Genomic DNA, 272 nt, shown 5'->3' with positions numbered 1-272 from the left:
TCCAGATAGGCTTCATAAATAAAGCAACTGGCATGCATTCCACTGCAGACTAATGCCTCTCCTTAAATGCTTTTAGGGCTGAGCAATATAGTGCCTCGTCCTTCAGATTAGCAGTCTAGATCTTTGTGTCAAACAGAATGAGACTGAATTACAAGGTTAGAGAATCAGAGTGCTGTGTGGTTCTTTTTGCTTATGTCTTGCATTAATTCAACAGGTACAATAATAATAGCTGCTGTTTATTGAGTGCCTATCATCGAGTCAGGGATTTTCTG

Source organism: Dasypus novemcinctus, chromosome 4 (genome assembly GCF_030445035.2).
Source record: "Dasypus novemcinctus isolate mDasNov1 chromosome 4, mDasNov1.1.hap2, whole genome shotgun sequence".
In the NCBI taxonomy this organism is placed as follows: domain Eukaryota; kingdom Metazoa; phylum Chordata; class Mammalia; order Cingulata; family Dasypodidae; genus Dasypus; species Dasypus novemcinctus.
Note: the sequence above shows the minus strand (reverse complement) of the source record.